Raw genomic sequence first — 7342 nt, forward strand, 5'->3', positions numbered from 1 at the left:
AAGTCTTGAAACGCTTGCCACCCAAACATTTTGTGGTCAGCTGGTCATTTCTTTACAAGGTTGAAGCATTTTTGGATCCAATTGGCATTCGTTTGAACTCGTAATAACCGTGAGGCGTAACGAATGGAGTCAGGAGTGACATAGATTCTTTCCTACAATTTTTTTATTTTTTGTAGTGACCAGAGGCTGAATTCAAAAGATTAAATTTACAGCCGTTATGAAGTCAGTTTTACGAAAAATCACGAATTAAGCCAGGTAAGAAATATTTTTGTGCGTTCTGTAATTTTAAGTCACCTAAAACTGATGGGCTCTGGAATCTACGTAGATATAGATACTCTACTCACACCTGTACGGATATGATGGTCGTTCTTGTCTACGTGACGGTGTGATAAAACGGTGTCCGTCACTTTCTATCCCGCGGTGTTAAAAAGTGACAGTTATTTTATCACGTGGATAAAGATGGATAAAGCCATCCATAATATGCTGGCTGACACACATAGTTCAACCCAATTCATCCGAAAACTTAACTCGCCCGGCTCGCATAAGCGACAAGAATATAAAACAGCCTATACAATATAAAACCTTTTTGCTCCACGCTACAGAATAGTCAATAAGTCGTGCACGATCACGCTATCCTCTACTTTCATAATCATAAGTATTTCTATTGTATCTGCATATCCGCACACGTGTCAGGACACAAGATTACCCGTATGTTCCCTTAATTTAGGTGTGTATATATGTTACTATTTGTTCTAGTTTCCAGTGGCGGATTTGCAGTCTTTGCCGCCCTAGCCCCAGGCCCTGTAGCCGCCCCTTTCTCAGCACCCATCATATTGACTACATTTTGAGTTATTTCTTACTAGCTTTTGTCCACGAGTTCGTCTGCGTGGAATTAGTGACAGCAGCTAAAGTTGGTATAGCGCCTGGATAATGCTAATAGCAATCATTCAATTCGCGCATTGGTTACTTCAATTATTAGGCAATTCATTAACTCTTTCAATTCCACCCCCTTTGCACTCTCTTCTGGGATCATTTTCGACATAAAAACTATCCTATAGTCCTTCCCCGGGACTCAAACTATCTCTATACCAAATTTCAACTAAATCGGTTCCGCGGCTTAAGCGTGAAGAGGTAACAGACAGACAGACAGATAGACAGACACACTTTCGCCTTTATAATATTAGTATGGATTATCATCAGCGAATTATTTGTCACTATTTGCCGCCCCTAATACATATCTTGCCGCCCTAGGCCCGGGCCTACTTGGCCTTAATTATCTATAGATTTCCGCTACGGTTTCTTCAGATTCAACACACCTTTTTTTCATACCACGTCGATGGATAACAAGCATAGCGATAGCGGTCACCGTAGCCTGTGGATGCCTGCAATTCCCGGGGGAGATACATGCGCGTTGCCGACCCTTTAAAAATTGTCCACTACTCCACTCCTCTTTTGAAGACCTTACCTTGAGACCTTAGTCTTGTAAATTGACGCCTATTTCGCCACACCGTCAACTGACATATGAATTAGTATCTGTACATTTCCGAGGGATAAGTAAGGACGTAATATTGACGAAACAGGGACCAGGAAGTATGGGTACGGTGACCGAGGTGAATTGAAACAGAGGTAAGTCAATGTCAATTATGTGGTAGGTATTTATACTCGTAATGGTCTTGAGGCAATGACGCATATTGAGGTACCTCGGTCTCTCCTACTGTTATTTAGCAGGTCCACGACGTCCTGACGACCAATGTAGAAAATGTGTCGTTTGGGATCTAAAAAAAACTGGACAAGTGCGAGTCGGACTCGCCCACCGAGGGTTCCGTACTTTTTAGTATTTGTTGTTATAGCGGCATCACGGTTCGTGAGATACAGCCTGGTGACAGACGGACGGACGGACGGACGGACAGCGGAGTCTTAGTAATAGGGTCCCGTTTTACCTTTTGGGTACGGAACCCTAAAAACGACGGTCGCGACATATATAAAGTAACCTTCGTGTAATACGTCCTATAAGCCTATAACCACCAAGCTGGCGCCACAGTCGTGCGCATAGCCATTAATGGTTGGTTGAAAAAAATCAAGTACTAAACCTGTTTATAACAAAGCAATTAGTCACCTTTCTTTGTAATAACGGTACCTATTAATGAACTCATCTAAAAATAACGCCATATTTCTTTCAGGGGTGCGTGCTTGGTTTATTATGTGTGTGGTGTTATAGCCGCGGCGGTAGGCAGGTGTCACGCGAGCGTGGCCTTGTTAGAGGCACAGTGGGCTCGGTACGAAGAGCACTTGGAAAAAATGGGTCATTTTGCCACGGCTCATGGGAGCCTGGGGTCCGCTTGACAACTAATCCCATTATTTGACGTAGGCACTAGTTTCTACGAAAGCGACTGCCACCTGACCTTCGAACCCTGAGGGGAAACTAGGCCTATTGGGATTAGTCCGGTTTCCTCTCGATGTTTTCCTTCACCGAAAAGCAACTGGTAAATATCAAATGATATTTCGTACATAAGTTCCGAAAAACTTCGCGACCTCCGGATTGAAAGTCGCACGCTCTTGCCGCTAGTCCACCAGGGCTTTTGCACTTGCATTTGGAAAAAATGGGTATTTAATATAAATAATAAAAATCTTCTATCTATATTTTTATCTTTATATATTTTACATTACAAAGTAAACAAACGTTTAGTTACATAATGACGGTACACTAGGACACTAATACTGCTAAATTCGAAATTGAATATTGAGAGCCGACAATATGGTACTTCGTGATTCGTGATCGTAAATTTTTTGCACATTTATAGAAAGTAACTTTACGAAAAGTCATCGTAAACACCGCCATATTTTTATATGTGTTGTGCCTAAGTTTCTCATGTGTGTTATGACATTGGGCAGGTGTCATGCGAGGGTGGTCAAATTAAGGCCCCCCATGAACCCCCCATGGAAACATGGACAAAATGTGTAGTTTTTAACCAAAAGGTTGGCATTAAGGTACGAGTACTTCTGCCATAGACATATGCAATTCTTGGCAATTCGAAATCGAATGTCAACTACCGTCAATCTGGTATATTTTATGTTAGAAGTGTTAAAAATGTATTTATTAACTATAAGCCCGTTTTTAGGGTACCGTACCCAAAGGGTAAAACGGGACCCTATTACTAAGACTTCGCTGTCCGTCCGTCCGTCTGTCCGTCCGTCCATCCGTCCGTCTGTCTGTTGTTGAAATTTTCATAGATGATGTATTTCTGTTGCCGCTATAACAACAAATACTAAAAACAGAATAAAATAAAGATTTAAGTGGGGCTCCCATACAACAAACGTGATTTTTGACCAAAGTTAAGCAACGTCGGGCTTGGTCAGTACTTGGATGGGTGACCGTTTTTTTTTTGCATGTTTTTTTCCGTTTTTTTTTGCATTATGGTACGGAACCCTTCGTGCGCGAGTCCGACTCGCACTTGCCCGGTTTTTTTATAATGTTGTTAAAAGTCTAATACTTACTTGAGGGCGTAAAAGTAGGTACAGTCAACAATAAAATCGCATTATACTAATTACATTTTGGCTGAATCATATTACAAATATTTTGTCTAGACGATGAGACCACCCACTGTGCAGCGTATCAAGATCGAGCAAAGCTCGACTCAGCTCGCTTTCTAGTAGAATTAGGAGTTTTTCAACAAACTTGGTCACGACATTAACCCACTGTGCAATTACTTGTGGGCCGTACTTGATTGTTTTTACTCGATTCATGGAGGCAAAAGGGAGTAATATTTTTTTACATAAAAAAAATGATTTATTCAGTAACTTAATAGCTTAACAATATGCAGGTTGGTGTCTCTTTTTAAGTACTTACCTATACAAGATACCTGTATCAAGAGACACCGCTCTTCCTTACTGGTTTGCTAAGTACCAAAACAAAAGTTAAATGAAACAAAAATAAAACTAAAAAACCAAAAACAAAACTAAAAATTTAAATTACATTTAAATGAACGTAACAGGAACCATGAATTAAATTATGAGTGCACTTGTAAATTCGTGCGTAAGTGTGGTTCACGGTAGGCCCTCAGACGCCTCGGCCCGGGCCCGGTCCGTTCTAGCGTGTGTCGTCCTTTATGTGTCACAAATCTACAGACCACTGGATAGCGAAACTAAATAAGTAGGTATACCTAATGTTAGGAGTCTTGGGACGAATAGCTACATAAATGAAAATATTGCAATATATTACCTACGCCCGGACCCATTTGACCGAACTGTAATTATTATTATTAATTATAGTCGCAGTAATCGCAGTAATCATAGGTTAAGGAAAACCGTACGTTATTAACTACCATTATTACCTACAATATACACGCAAGCTTAGGAAAAAACAATAATAACAACATATCCTATAGACATATAGTCACATAGGCCACAGCTACCTACTACCTAGCTGTGGCAAAGTAAGTACCTAGTCTTTGTTTAAAAGAACAATAAACATGGACAGAATTGTCTTTCTTTTTTTAGGTTTAAAGGGGCCCACAGATTACTTACCAGTTCGTCGAACGATATCAGCCTGGACGGATATGATGGCCGTTTTTGTCTACGTGACAGCGTGGTAAAACGGTGTCCGTCACTTTCTATCCCGCGGAGTTAAAAAATGATAGTTATTTGTGACGTTCCACGGGAAAAGGTACCTTATGAGGGTTTCTAGTTTCGGAGATATTAAATGTTTTGTAAAGAGGTGAAAAAATGCTCAATTTTTTTTTATTGTGTGATCTGAAACCTTAATGCCTAACGTTTGTTTACCTGTTTTTATTTTTGTTATAAGTTAGTTATAAGCCTAGTAATGTCGTCTCAGAGTTTAGTAGAAAAGGTACCTTATGGAAAAAAGATTGAAAATTCCCAAAAAAACTAGTCAATACGGGAAAAGAAGTTTGGTAGAGAACTGTATTAGCATTCTGCAAAACTAATTTGATAATTTCAGTTCTGGTTGGGGCGCCTCGCAAATATTATAACCGTACATAGACCGACATCACAAATCCAAGTAGACTGCTATTATACCAAAGTTACTCTCGTCAAGTCTTTCTTAACTAGAATAATCTTCATTTGGTTTGGTCGCATGCAGTAAATCAGCCATTGGTTTGCTGAAAAATGCCAATACCCGACGCATTACCTTATGGAATATCTGAGGTCATTGAACCTCAATGCCGCTTATCTTCAATAGCAACCAAAATATATTATTGATAAGAAATAGACGATTTATACCATCTTAACCCCAAAATATTATTAGTTTATCCTAACTGTTCCATCATCATCATGCCTCATCATGTAACTTGACCACAAGGTACCTTTTCATTACATACAAATTATTGGTCTTTTTTAAGATTATTATGACGAAGAACTAATTAAATTGGGGGCAGTTTAATGTAAATTAATATTTTCTATTCATAAAAGATAAACTATAATATGATTGATATTTTGTAGTGATGTATTATTAGATTTATTTCCATAAGGTACCTTTTCGTAAATGTATGGAGCAAATACTGTTATTGTTATGTAAGTTTAAAGTGGCATAAGGGGTTAAATATAGTATTTAGTTGGGGTTTTAGGATTTATTTCATTTGAATGACAGAATTTCTTTCATATGTGCTCAGAAAAATTGATTGTGTGTCACATTAAAAGTAAAAATATTCAATTTTGTGATTTTATATGAAAAAGTCAGAAAATACATTTTCACCTCTAAATCGGTATTGTTTTTTGCTTAAACTGTCTGTCAGTGTCGTTTTCTAATAGATAAAATTTAAATCTTGAGAGCTCATTGCAATCAATCGTGAAAATGAAATAAAACTTTATTTTCAAGAGATTGGTTAGTAGCACATAAATCAGTCGATATCAAAAGTTTCTATTTGCATTACAGAACAAGTCGCAATATTTTTTTAATCTCAGATATATAAGGCATTATTATTTGTAGTCAACTATGTAACTTACTTCAGGAACATAGTTTTTTAGGCGGCTAAACTTAAAACTTCTCTATCGTAAAGTTGCTCATTTCACAACATTATTTTCAAAAAATCATATCTCTGTAACTACGCAACCTAGAAGGTTGATCTTTTGTGTTATCGATAGCTTATTTATTGTAGATTACTGGGGTATGCATAACTCCATACCCGCCATAAGGTACCTTTGACCGTGGGACGTCACATTTTATCACGTTAATAAATGTGGATAAAGCGATCCATAATACGCCTGCTGGACGCCCTGGACCCCTATTTGACTAGCGATAAGTCGATAACTGACGTCACAATTTGATCTCCCGTTGATGTGGGAAAAATTGTGAGTTGTCGAATACGTGCAGCTGTCAAAATTTGACATTAGCAATCCACAGTTAGGTGACAACCAAATCGAACCACCCCGAGTTCAGAGCAGAGTTTTGGTTGTACTAATAGATAATGATATTATCAACAATTGATCGAATCATAATTTGATACAATCAACATGCGATTAAATCACGAGTTGATGATATAGATGTGAAATCTGACAGTAAGGCATTTCGAATAAGGCCCAACTGACAGGCTGATATCGTCCGGCGAACTGGTAATCTGTGGGCCCCTTAATGTTTGATTTCTCCGAATGTTAAATACAGTAGAAACTACGAACGTTGGCGCGAATTTGTTGCTTGAATTGCTAGTCAAAATAAAAAAAAATACCTTCCAAAAAAAAAATCAAATAAATGAAAGATCGGAAAAAGTATAATTCTATACTGTAATCATTGACGTACCTATATCTCAGGACTGGCCTAGGCAATAAGAATGGGACATGCATGGGGCCAAAATACCGCTGTGTGACATCGCTACAACGCGATTAGTTGATGAGTTCGTATCACGCGCGCGATTGGTCGCAACTAGTTGCGTTAGACTGCACGATTAGCTCGAATTCGTGACGGACACCGCTGAACTAGTACCATTTTTGAAGTGAAAACTTCTTTAGCGGCGCTGTGCACTTTTAGTGATGGGGAAAAAATGTTAAACTCGTAACAGGTGTCTCGTGACCGTAAGATGTAAGACGGACACGTGACCTGATCGAAAAACTGTTACAATGAGTTTTTCTTTATTGATTTAAATGCCATCTAGTGAGTTTCCCTCTAACTGGTACTAATATAACTCGAGTACTAACAGTGATGTGCTTAGGGGTTTCAAGTAATGCGACGAAATAACGCTAGATGGCGTTAACCTCAATTACACATAGTGCGTCATTGAGTTTTCACTTCTGCCGGCACTCCCGGAGTGCAATCCGTTGTTTTTTTGTGCCCGTCCTGACATATACGTCAATGACTGTAGTTCATTAACTTAATACTAACCTGCTTGCTTTG

This window comes from Cydia splendana, chromosome 20, assembly GCF_910591565.1.
Source record: "Cydia splendana chromosome 20, ilCydSple1.2, whole genome shotgun sequence".
Lineage (NCBI taxonomy): Eukaryota > Metazoa > Arthropoda > Insecta > Lepidoptera > Tortricidae > Cydia > Cydia splendana.